Here is a 12,842-nt window from a genome sequence, read left to right as displayed (position 1 = left end):
TAAAATCCTCCACGGCAATGCCATCTGTATTTTGACAATTTTTCACCGTAAAATTAAAGTTTCCGCAAAGTTGGACTCGCGCCCCGGCTTTCACCAAAACTTCGTTTTTGCCTGCGATCGTATTTTCCGGGATTATTTTCACCGAACTTTCGACAAACTTTCAAATCGAATTTCAACAATGTTTGTTAGACAGTTTCATTCAGTATTTAATGCCAGCATTCCAGAGAGAGATGCACAGTGCATTTATTAAACGTTTACCTCTGATGCCGAAGGTGGAGGGAGGTAATGTTTTCACCCATGTCTGTTTATCTGTTTGTCTGTCTGTCTGTGAGCAGGACATCTCAAAAGGTTATGGACAGATACGGACAAAATTTGGTGGACGGGTCGGGTGCGTGACGAGGATGAATTGATTAAATTTTGGTGACAATGCGAATCCGGATCCGGATACTGGAATTTTAAAAGTGATTCTTCACCATTGAAAGGGCCAAAAATTATATATAGCACGATATGTCAAGTTATGGGCAGATGTGGATGAAACCTGCTGGACAGGTTGGGTGTGCTACGAGGAAGAATTGATTCGTTTTTGGTGAAGATCCGGATCCAGATACGAAAACTTTTAAAGTGATTCTTCACCACTGAGAGATGGCTCACCACAATGCCAACCCCAAAAACTCATGCCGACCCCAATGTTCTTTTTTAAAAATGTATCGCAGTGATTTCAGTGGCTTTCGGAATTGGTGACTTGAAACAAAAAAAGGAATCTGACATGAATAAGCTGGAATGGAGTAAATTCCAGAAAAAAGTCAAGATTATGTCGATTTACAATAAAATATTGACTAAACTGTCTGATTTTGTGTTTGTGATTTTCCACAAATTTAATTTCCACAACGTACTTACGATAAGTAGGAAAAATAATTACAGTACACTGCAATTGGATGAGGGGGTTAACAAGGAGAGATGCAGAAAATAGGGCAAAATGGAGAAGATTGTCATGGGGACCGCAAGGCTAACCCCCGCTCTAGCAGGGAAAATGGCCTTAAAATGCATGTTGTTGTTGCAATTGGATGAACAAGGAATACGGTGTATACAACACAGCCAATGCTCCGCTCATATCGATTGCAGCCGCTTCGGACGAGCATCGCTGTGAATCTCGATCTCAATTGCCAGCACTAAATACTGACTTATGGTCCATCCAACAATCTCTGGAGGGCCAAATGAAAAGGAAATTCGATTTGAACTCCTGGTCACCCCGTGAGGGTGGGTTGATGAATTGATCTTCACCTGCACACCTGGCACATTGCACATGGCTTAGCGATCCGTGCCAGAGGGAGGGGTTATCACTAGCTATGGGCACAATTTTTTTTTTCCCCACTACTCCCTGCCCCCCTCCAACCCAAGCCGCTCTTCGAGAGAGGGAGTGAGTGTATCTAGTCGACATTAATTTAGGTTAACGTACCACGTCCCGTGGATGCTGTTTCCACATTTTCCCACCGGGTGTTTATAATTTTACGCTCGTTATGACGAACGTTTTCAATTTATGTGTCGGTTCAAATGTCAGTCTGTCTCGTTTATTATTTCCGAAAATTTAAGATTTTTCAAGTATATTGGTTGGTCTTGTGCGTTATTCTGTCTCTCTGTCTGTTTGTCTGTATGTCAGTCGCCTACAGGTCACAATTTTCAACCGATCTTCACGAAACTTCACCAAATGGTAGAGTTGGTCATAAGCAAGAAGCCTATTGTTTTTAGGGTCAAAAGTTTAATCGGTCCACATAGGCCAAAGGTCACCAACTTTGTCAAATGTCTAAAATCCTCAATTTTCATCGAATTAACTTGAAATTTGAAGAGGATTTGCATACCACGTCACTGAATTCAACTAAGTATTTTTGAGGTAAACACAGGCCAAAAGGTCAACAGAGGCCAAGTTTCTAAAATCGTCAATTTTCATCCAATTAACTTGAAATATGAAGAGGATTTGCCTATCTGGTCACTAAATTCAACCACCAAGTATTTTTGAGGTCATCATAGGCCAACAACTTATTTTAGGGATTTCGCAAGTATCATGCTATACACGACATATTTGTTGTTTGTTTGGCTGTGAGTAGAATAACTCGCGAACGCTTTCAGCTATCTTCCTCAAACTTTACCAGAGGATTCCGAAGGAAAGAAAAAAGTGAGTGTGTGTGTGTGTGTGTGTGTGTGTGTGTGTGTGTGTGTGTGTGTGTGTGTGTGTGTGTGTGTGTGTGTGTGTGTGTGTGTGTGTGTGTGTGTGTGTCTATAATTCCAGTAATCTCTGTGTGTGTGTGTGTCTGTGTGTGTGTTTGTTTGTTTGTCTGTGACCGCTGTTTCTCGACAACAACGGGTCCGATATACTTGCAACTTGCCAGGTATATTGCTGGGGACCCGAGGATGTGCCTTTTCAAGGTTTGAAATTAATCGGACAAGTAGTTACCGAGCTATGTCCAAAAAACGATTCAACCAATCAGAGAGCAGCGAGCTATCACGTGTGCCGAACGTGGCGAACAGACTCTGCCTCGGACGGCACATTTGAGAGCGTATTCATTTATTTCACAACTATGTTGGCGTTAAACTATGTTTTAAAACTAATAAAAACTAATTTGCGATTCTTTCGCTTTCCTGCGCGTTTGGGCACGCTATGGCGATTTCTTTACCAAACTCCGCAAGCCGTTCGCTTTGGACCAAACCATTTCATGTAAATAGAGGGGGGGGATTGTCACCGTACTCGCAAGCCGTTCGCTTTGGACCAAACCATTTCATGTAAATAGAGGGGGGGGGGGGATATAATTTTAGATATAGATATAGTACGGGCATGCCCTAGTATATATACACTACATAAGAGAGATGTCTGTGTGTGTGTCTGTCTGTCACCATTTTTTCTCAGAGATGGCTGAACGGATCTTCGTCAAACTTTCAGAGGTTCATCAGTGGGTGCCTGGGAGTGTTTTAGGCAAAAATGAATTGAAAAAAAAAGATGGTTTTTTTGGAGTTAAAAAAAAAAATCGCTCGATAGTGCCGAAGCTTTTTAAAATTAATGACAGTTATACACAAGTACACATTCGGATAAATAAATACAAAACAATCACCAGACATTTGAACACAAATAAATCGAACAATTCCGGAAGTTTTCGAAGTTGGTAGTACGGCTTCTTCTTCTTCTTCCTGGTCCGCATCACACTTATCGCAGAATCGGTATGAACGCCACATTCACCAGCATATATTCAACGAAAAGGTGATGAACCCCCTTCCTCCCCTGCCTTCCCCCCCTCCCCATCCCCACCAACCTGCCCCCCTGCCCTCTCTCCCCCTTCCACTTCCTCCCCTCCTCCCCTTCCCCTTCCTCCCCTCCTCCCCTTCCTCCACTCCCCCTTCCTCCCCCATTCTTCCCCTCCCCCCTCCCTTCCCCCCCTCTCCCTTCCCCCCCTCTGCCTCCTTTCCCCCCCTATCTTTTCTTTCGTTTGTCACATGGCACACACTATATAAAGGGGCCTCTTCTATATTTGGCCACATGGCACATCTATATAAGAGGTGTGTCTGTCTGTCTGTCTGTGTCGCCATTTTTCTCAGAGATGGCTGAACGGATCTTCGTCAAGCTTTCCGAGGGTCATCAGTGCGTGCCTTGGAGTGTTTTATGCAAAAAAATTAATAAATATTTTTAAAAAGATCGTTTTTTTGGAGTTAAAAAAAAAAATCGCTCGATAGTGCGTAAGCTTTAAAAAAATAATGACAGTTATATACAAGTACACATTCACATAAATAAATACAAAACAATCACCAGACATTTGAACACAAATAAATCAAACAATTCCGGGAGTATACGAAGTTGGGAGTACGGCTTCTTATTCTTCCTGTTCCGCATCACACTTATCGCAGAAACGGTATGAACGCCACATTCACCAGCATATATTCAACGAAAAGGTGATGAACCCCCTTCCTCTCCTTCCTCCCCTTCCTCTCCTGCCTTCCCCCCATTCCCTCCTCCCTCCTGCCCCCCTGCCCTCTCCCCCTCTTCCCCTTCCCCCATCCCCTTCCTCCCCCATTCTTCTCCTCCCCCTCCCTCCCATTCCTCCCTCCCTTCCCCTCCCTTCCCATCCCTTCCCCTCCCTTCCCCTCCCTTCCCCTCCCTCCCCCCTATCCCCCCCTCACGCCCCTTATCTTTTCTTTTGTTTGTCACATGGCACACACAATATACAACACAACAACAACATGCATTTTAAAGGCCATTTTCCCTGCTAGAGCGGGGGTTAGCCTTGCAGTCCCCATGACAATCTTCTCCATTTTGCCCTATTTTCTGCATCTCTCCTTGTTAACCCCCTTGCCCACATTTCTTCTTCCACCATTTTTAGCCAAGTCTTTCTCGGTCTTCCCCGTCCTCTACTTCCTTCTACATTCATTTCCATCACTCTTCTCAACCAGTCACTTTCATCCTTTCTCAACACATGACCAAACCATCTCAACACATGACCAAACCATTAGAAGATTGGAGGTCACGTCTCTTCAAACCTGTCCATGCGCGCACGCTTTCGAAGTCGAGTAATTTTTCACAATTGTGTTTTTGTCGAAACTGTATCTTTCTTTCGGTGTGTACCTATTGGTGTGTCTTTAATAGGATTCTCGGTGTTGGTTTTTCATACCTGTGTACAGAATCGTCGGTTAGTTCATGTCGCGTATTCTGAGGCCTGGTGTAGTAGGCTACCGTGTCCGACCTTGGCTGGAGGCTTTGTTTTTGTCTCAGCGGTTCTTCAATTGCGCTGCAATTACTTTCGGTCTCTGTTTTTCCCGGTCTTTTCACCCCATACTTCCTTGTTTAAAATCTCAACTCAAAAAAAATAATAAAAAATAAAAAAATTTCTTTCTCTGTTCTTATCCGTTTGTTCATTCTTATTTGTTCGTTCGTTCTTCGACCACGTTGTTCGTGATCACGTGATCACATTGTTAAAAATGTTTAAACTGTCCCCTGAAGAACTGTATTCTGTCGTATACTATAACACCTTTTTCTTCTTCTATAAAAGGATGCTTTCGACTTGCTCACCAAATCTATTCATTCCAAAAAAAAATTCCATCTCTTACAGTGCCTCTTTCATACATTCCCTAAACTCTCCAGCACTCCATCCATCCTTCAGCGTCCTCAAACATATTTTTGACTCGAAGGTCTCAAGAAACTCATTTTGCAATAAATGTTCGTTTCCCATTAATCGTACACTTTTCAAAATCCAATCTCACCCCTCCCCTCCAAATCTTCCCCATCACCCCTTCCCTCCAAAACTTCCCCATCACCCCTTCCCTCCAAAACTTCCCCATCACCCCTCCCCTTCAAAACTTCCTCATCACCCCTCCCCTCCAAATCTGCCCCCTTGCTCCTCCCCTCCAAATCTTCCCCATCACCCATCTCTTTCAAATATTCCCCCTTGCCCCTCCCCTCCAAATCTTCCCCATCACCCATCCCTTTCAAATCTTCCCCCTTGCCCCATCCCTCCAAATCTTCCCCATCACCCCCTTCCCTCCGAGACTCTCCCTCGCTCTTCCCCTCCTAGACTCCCCTCTCACCCCTCCTCCTCAAAGCGTCCTCCCCGCTTCTTCCCCCTTCCAACTTTCACCTTCATCGCCCTCAACCTTCTGCCTCACTCTTCCCCCTCCTCAAATAACACCTCACTGTGCCTCACCCAATCACCATCAAACCTTTTGTCTGCCCCATTCTTCCCTTTCTCCAAGCTATTCTGAAATCACATGATGATGAGGAGGGGAGTGTCGTTGAAGCTGAAGGGAAAGGTGTATGCTGCATGTGTGAGAAGTGTTATGATTTATGGGCGCGAGACATGGGTAATGAACGTAGAGCAGCAACGAAGGCTGGAAAGGGTGGAAATGCGAATGGTTCGGTGGATGTGCGGAGTATCGTTGAGAGAGAGGAAGACAAATGATGAATTGCGAAAGATGATGGGAATAGAGCCTGTGATTGATGCTGTAAAGAGGAACAGGTTGAGATGGTTTGGTCATGTGTTGAGGAAGGACGAAAGTGACTGGTTGAGAAGAGTGATGGAAATGAATGTAGAAGGAAGTAAAGGGCGGGGAAGACCGAGAAAGACTTGGCTAAAGGTGGTGGAAGAAGAAATGCGGGCAAGGGGGCTAACAAGGGGAGATGCAGAAAACAGGGCAAAATGGAGAAGATTGTCATGGGCCCGCAAGGCTAACCCCCGCTCTAGAAGGGAAAATGGCCTTAAAATGCCTGTTGTTGTTTGTTGTATTGTGGAACACACAGTGACACAAAACAGCAGAATGACTCCTTTTCTCTGTTCAAACTGGTTGAATGAGTGATTTTTATATTGCAGGCACCTGCAACTCACCACAGGTGTGTTCAATTCCAAAGTACAGGAGAATCACCTGCTTGAAATCTAATTATTTCTAACAACTTCTAAAAGGTGCCAATAATATTGTCTGGGCCATTTTAGGATTTTTGTGTGGAATAAGATAAGATTTAATAATTTTTAAAACCTTTTTTTTTAGTTCCACTGCAAACCAAAGAAATATAAATGTGGATACCAAAATAATTTTTAATTTCAACAATTTTCTGGAAGAAATGCTGCATTATTTGAAAAAAGTGCAAGGGTGCCAATAATTTTGGCCACGACTGTGTATGTATATATATATATATATATATATATATATATATATATATATATATATATATATATATATATATATATATATATATCAAAGGTCAAGGTGACAGTGACGTCATTTGCATAAAACACCTTTTGTGCGCTATAAAAAAAAAAAAAAAACACCTTTAGAGGCCATTTTTCCCCGCAAAGCGGGGGTTGGCCTTTTTCGGGCACCGTGGTTGTTGTTTTTTTTTTTTGGTCCCCTTTTTGAAGCAATGTTTTACGGCCGGATGCCCTTCCTGCCGCCAACCCTGTTTGTCGCCTTTTACGACAAACAGGGAATTACCAGTGAACTGGTACTCAATTAGCCGACCTCCGAAGGATGACAGGCTGAGTCAACCCTGATGACAGGCTTTTGTGCGCTATCACCCTTAATATTTGGCGTCGTGAGATGTGGTCAGTAAAGAGAATTTTAAATCTGAGGATAAATCTATTTCATTGATAGGAATCGTTCCTGAGACACTGGTGGGATACATATTGTCACGCAACCTCCTTTAATTAATATCAGGCGGTCACGGATGCCGATCGCGAAGGCCTTAGCCCCCGAGGCGAAAACTCAATGGCGGATTCCAAAAGCAAAAGCTACCCCAAGCGCGTGGGATGGAGGGGAGCTGCGAGAGCCCTGCAGCCTTATCTATTAAAGTAATCACCCGGAAACTGCGTTCAAGTATGTACAGAAAATAATAGAAGGGTTTATTAAAGGAAAAAGGCAAGGACAGGAAAAAGCACGCGCCGGTAATAAAATATCCTAATCGGGATCCCGCACACCAGATATCAAATACAAGACGAGGGGATATGAATACCAAAATAACACGTCCGTTATGTAAATTGTATTCGCGGATGCAGCCTTATCTCGTCTTTGTCATCTTGTCTTGGCTGCCGTCCAACACCGCTCCGTTCGGCCCCGATGTACCCACGAGGCCTCGCCCCAAGTTCCACAAGCCCCGATCGCACACCACGTGGTCCCTCGCTCCAAGCGCCACATGGCCTCGCCCCAAACGCCACACGTCCGACGCAGGCCAGAGGCTCCACACGAGGTCGATCTCCACAAGGTCCGTGCACCAAAGGTCCAACGCAGGGCTGCACGAAGCAAGCGAACTCCACTCGGGCTCGGACTCAAGCCAACTCTCAAGCCAACTCAACCAGGGCCAGGCCTCTCTCAACTCGACTCTAGGAATGTAACTGCTCTCGTCCTTCCAACTCGCTTCTTAAACCAACTGCGTCTCAAACCAACTGCGTCTCAAACAAACTCCAATCTCTCAAACGAACTGCCCTTCCCTCAACTCGGGATCCAACTGCCCTCTCAACTCGGGATCCAACTCGCAACTACTTGAAATGGCGTTCGGCGCTCGTTAATATGACCTTCTTTGTGACATCAGCCCTGGCGCACTGCCAACCAATCAGTCTCCACCGACTCGCTGGCTCGCCCAGGTGGACGCCCACTGCGTCACTCTCACTCCTGCTCCTTGCTCCTGGTGTCATAGCGCGTGCTATTCGAGGTGGATAGGCCTCTCGGAGGTGTAAATGGCGGCGGCCATTCGGCGGTGTCCTGGCCTGGTTTCATCCTAAGTCATGTCAGGGAAGGGCGTTATTTAGTGTTGCACTAAGGATCTGTCGGAATGTCTATGTTGGTCTGCAGTGCCAAAAGGGACAAAGGTTTGGCTAACCAGGTGAGGACACACACGGGCGCTACTCCTTAATCCCTACACTACTTATCACTCGAACAACAACAACAACAACAACAACAACAACAACATGCATTTTAAAGGCCATTTTCCCTGCTAGAGCGGGGGTTAGTCTTGCGGTCCCCATGACAATCTTCTGCATCTCTCCTTGTTAACCCCCTTGCCCGCATTTCTTCTTCCACCATCTTTGGCCAAGTCTTTCTCGGTCTTCCCCGTCCTCTACTTCCTTCTACATTCATTTCCATCACTCTTCTCAACCAGTCACTTTCATCCTTCCTCAACACATGACCAAACCATCTCAACCTGTTCCTCTTCACAACATCAATCACAGGCTCTATTCCCATCATTTTTCGCAATTCATCATTTGTCTTCCTCTCTCTCAACGATACTCCACACATCCATCGAACCATTTGCATTTCCACCCTTTCCAACCTTCGTTGCTGCTCTACGTTCATTACCCATGCCTCGCTCCCATAAATCATAACACTTCTCACACATGCAGCATACACCTTTCCCTTCAGCTTCAACGACACTCCCCTCCTCATCAGCACGCCACTGAGTTCCCGAAACGTCTTCCATGCACATCTCACTCGAGCAACCGTTGCCGAGTCTGATCCACCTTCTCCATTCAGCATGTCTCCGAGGTAGCAAAATGTTTTCACACCTTCCAGCTTCACGCCGTCTCCAAGATCCAACTCAACATTTCCTCCATCTGCAGCTCCCTCTGTGCACACCTTACATTTGAATGTAGCTGCCACACTGGTTAATGACCCTCTCAGACCACTACATTTTTGATGAACCCACTCAGCGCACATTGTACATTGAATGGAGCTCACTCCGACACCCTTCCTGCACACAGCACAGGGCCACTTCCCAGTTCTTTCCACCTCACCACATGCTTTACCACTTGCCATCGCCTTCGTCTTTTCGATATTCACCTTCAGACCTTTTGTCTCCATACATTCCTTCCACTTGTTCATCTTTTCCTTCAGTCCATCCATACTTTCCGCAATCAACACCAGATCATCTGCATACAACAACTCCCACGGTAAACCCTCCTTTACGTTCTGAGCCAGCACCTCCATCACAGCTACAAATAGTAGTGGACTTAGTACCGACCCCTGATGCACTCCCACCTTCACCTCAAACTCACCACTGTTCCCGTCCTTCGTCCTTACAGCTGTGCGCGCTCTTTTGTACATTGCCATCACTACTCTGATCAACCATTCCTCCACTCCTAACTTCCTCAATGCCCATGTCACTACTTCATGTGGAACCCTATCGAATGCTTTCTCCAGATCAACAAACCCAAGAAACAACTTCTTCCTCTTCTCCATGTACTTCTCCTGCAACTGCCTCACAATAAAAAGCGCGTCTGTCGTTCCTCTTCCTGGCATAAATCCAAACTGCATTTCGTCGATCTTCACTTTCTTCCTTATCCTCCTCTCCAACACCCTTTCCAATACCTTCATTCCATGCTCCAATAACTTTATCGCTCGGTACGAGCCACACTCTAGAGGGTCACCTTTCCCCTTGTATAGAGGGACGAGGGTACACAGTTCCCAATCCACTGGAATGCGGCCTTCTTTCACCACCAGATTACAGATCTCTGTCATTCTCTTCACACCCCAACTTCCTGCTGCCTTCAACATATCTCCCACAACTCCCTTCGGCCCTCCCGCTTTTCTACTCTTCATTGCTTTTATCGCTTCCTCAACTTCCTTCTCAGTTATCTTCTCTGCCGGTCCTAAAACTGGGTTACTCTCTATGTTGCCATCCCATTCATTCTCTGTATTCAACAGCATTTCCATATATCTTTTCCATCTTCCTTTAATTCCATCTGGGTCCACAACGATTTGTCCTACTTCATCCTTCAAGCAACTCACCCCCATCACATCACACCTCTCTTTCGCTATCTGCTTTGCAATCCTGAATACTGCTCTCTGACCCTCTTCCGAATCCAAGCGTTCTCTGACCACATTTTCCTACATGCTTCCTGCGCCTTTGCTACCTCTTTCTTTGCAGCCTTCTTGGCTGCCTTATAACTTTCATGCTCTGCTGTTTCTGCTCCCGTACCCTTCGCCTTCTGCCACTCCTTGAACTTCTTCCTCTTCTCGTCAATCCTCTTTCCAACTTCATCATCCCACCACCATGTTTCCGAGTGCCTCGGTGGTCCTTTTGTCCATCCACATACCTCACCAACGGCTCCCAACAGACTAGCTTTCATTGACATCCAACCACTTTCAAACTCAACCACATCATCCTCTACCCTACTCAGCCTCTCTTTTAATGCCTCCCTTACTGTCACCTCTTTCAACCTCCACACCTTCATTCTCGGTTGGTACTTCACCCGCCGAGCTCTCCTTGCACCTTTCACCCTTATGTCGCAGACAACCAAGTGGTGCTGTGAAACAGCCTCCTCCCCCGTGACCACCTTTGTGTCCCGGAGGTGCCCCCTATCTCGCCTACGCACCATCAGGTAGTCAACGGTTGTCGTCGACCCACTTGACGTGTATGTAACAAGCTTATTATCCTTTTTCTGGAACCGAGTATTACAAATCAACAAATCAGCTCCATCAGCAAACTCCAAAATCCTTTCACCTTCTCCATTTCTCACACCATATCCGTAACCCCCATGAACTCCCTCAAAACCATCCATACTCCTTCCCACATGTCCATTTAGGTCTCCTCCTACCACAACAACTTCCTCATCTTTCACGTTTTCCATCAGCTTCTCTATCGCACACCAGAACTTGTCCTTCTCTTCATCGCTCCGACCAACCTGCGGAGCATATCCCGAGATGACGTTCACCAAGAGCTTTCCAATCATCATTTTCACCATCATCAACCTATCACTCACTCTAGTCACACTCACCACACTGTCTACAAACTCCTCAGAAAACAGGACACCAACACCATTCACGCCATATCACCATATCACTCGAACCTCCTGGTATATTCACAAGTATACATCTTAACCGACAAAACGCCTACACATGAACTTATTACAGGTACTTTTCCTTACCGCAACACCTCGAAGCATGTTACCTACTCAGCTCTATCTGCTCTACACATCACTACCTGCCAGACATAACAATATTGTCAAAATGACCAGTGGAGACATGGCCTGGCAGTCCCAGCTCATGCTGTATACCGAATCCAGCCGAGGGGGAGAGTGGGCCTGGCTGTCAGGCAGAGTAGACAAGGTTTATTTCAGTGAGACCCATGTGCAGTTTCCTCATAAACTGGTGGGCATCTCACCGTGCTGTCTACGACGTGCCCTTTAACAAGCACAGCCCTGACATTCGTCTGTGACACCCTTAGTCCCTGCCCACTCGGCTGCTATTGGCTCGCAGCACAGTCTACGGGTGGGTCGAGCCTTCATTGACCTTTCACCCAGTTCTTTGGCATGCTTTGCGTTGATGATGGCTTTCCCACCTAAACCCGGCACCTGTTTTCTTGTAAAGAAGCTTAAAATAACATAAAAGGCAGATTATGAATGGAATGCAAAATCCAAAATAAAAATAAAAAAGAACATTAGATAGGGTATCAGGGGGTAGCAGTTTTAGACACACACATCGGGGGAAGGGGGCATCTTCCTGTACATGAAACGGCGCATATTTTACGTCACAATTAAATTGCCTCACGCTTACTCTAATACATGCAATATGGGAAATAACTTTGGCTATACTATGCAAAGTTACCCCTAGAAGGATCCCCACACCAATATGCTTGCATTTCATTATTATCCCAAGTACGTTGTACTAGTTTGCATTTTGTACGCTTTCATGTTTTGTTTTCCATGATTTTTATTTTATAATGCATGGTGACCACAAAAAATGGTACCCATACAATTTAATAGACCTTGTTTATTTTTGATGACATAATATCCTTTGGTACACATTTGCTTCACATGCCACGTGATCACTATGCAAAGCTTCAGATGGATATCTTTAATGTCATTGATTTGATTGAGGTTACAGAACATGTTCTGGATGTCGGCCTCTAAATTCCAGGCACACTTGGATTTGACGGGGAAAAAATGTTCATTATTCCGACATATTGGGCTGCAGTGATTGAATGGATTCTGTCAGTTATTGCTGTTTTCAGATCTATGGCAGGGGTTCTTTCCCTTTTTCCCTGTCAAGACCCCCAACGGATTGCCCACGATGTCCCCATACCCCCTTCGCCAGACTGTTGACTGATCAAGGCGCACCCAAGGTGCGCATAGCTGGGGGGGTCTGGGGGCATGGCCCCCTATAATTTTTTTGATTTCTAGGTGCTCTGTGGTGCATTCTGATTGGTGTTTTTACTTTAATTGCCTATTTTTTTGGATGGAAATTGGTAACTTATTACCCAGAAAATGGGCCAAGTTCGGGGATCGGTGCCTGGTTACCAGTCCCATTAGGTTCTAGTGTGACTTCAAAATATCTCAATAGCTTAGTTTTACCTATGGATAATTAGGAACAGAACAGGAAAGAAA

General features: G+C 45.4%; 2 protein-coding genes across 4 annotated transcripts in view; both read left to right on the top strand.

The window, feature by feature from the left end:
* The window catches only part of SUB1 (SUB1 regulator of transcription), a 991,845-nt gene that overhangs the window by 916,934 nt on the left and 62,069 nt on the right, over positions 1–12,842 (top strand). The gene's annotated exons all lie outside the window — the stretch shown is intronic.
* The window catches only part of LOC137422071 (protein FAM219A), a 50,289-nt gene that overhangs the window by 21,345 nt on the left and 16,102 nt on the right, over positions 1–12,842 (top strand). The window lies entirely within an intron of this gene.

This window comes from Myxine glutinosa, chromosome 2, assembly GCF_964187855.1.
Source record: "Myxine glutinosa chromosome 2, kmMyxGlut1.1, whole genome shotgun sequence".
NCBI classification, from domain to species: domain Eukaryota; kingdom Metazoa; phylum Chordata; class Myxini; order Myxiniformes; family Myxinidae; genus Myxine; species Myxine glutinosa.
This window is presented reverse-complemented; position numbering and strand designations above follow the sequence as displayed.